Consider the following 687-nt stretch of genomic DNA (forward strand, 5'->3'; position numbering starts at 1 on the left):
TCAACACTCCAGTATCAGAAATAGACAAAGCACACATGCAGAAAATCGACAAAGAAACAAGGGCTTTGAATGCCATACTCGATGACTTGGACCTCATAGATATACATAGAACACTACATCCCAGAACCAAAGAATACTCATTCTATTCTAATGCCCATGGAACATTCTCAAGAATAGACCATGTTCTGGGTCACAAAACAGGTCTCAACCGATACCAAAAGACTAAAATTATTCCCTGCATATTCTCAGACCACAACGCTTTGAAATTGGAACTCAACCACAAGGAAAAATTTGGAAGAAACTCAAACACTTGGAGACTAAGAACCATCTGGCTCAGGAATGACTCGATAAACTAGGAAATCAAAGATCAATTTAAACAATTTATGGAGACTAACGAGAATGAAAACACAATGGTCCAAAACCTATGGGATACTACAAAGGCAGTCCTAAGGGGAGATACATAGCCATCCAAGCCTCACTCAAAAGAACAGAATAATCTAAAATGCAGTTTTTATATTCTCACCTCAAGAAGCTGGAACAGCAACATGGGACAGGCCTAAACCACGCACGAGGAAGCAGTTGACCAAGATTAGAGCAGAAATCAATGAATTAGAAACCAGGAGTACAGTAGAGCAGATCAACAGAACTAGAAGCTGGTTCTTTGAGAGAATTAATAAAATTGACAGA

The sequence above is a fragment of the Ursus maritimus genome, unplaced genomic scaffold (assembly GCF_017311325.1).
Source record: "Ursus maritimus isolate PB19 unplaced genomic scaffold, ASM1731132v1 scaffold_3, whole genome shotgun sequence".
NCBI lineage: Eukaryota > Metazoa > Chordata > Mammalia > Carnivora > Ursidae > Ursus > Ursus maritimus.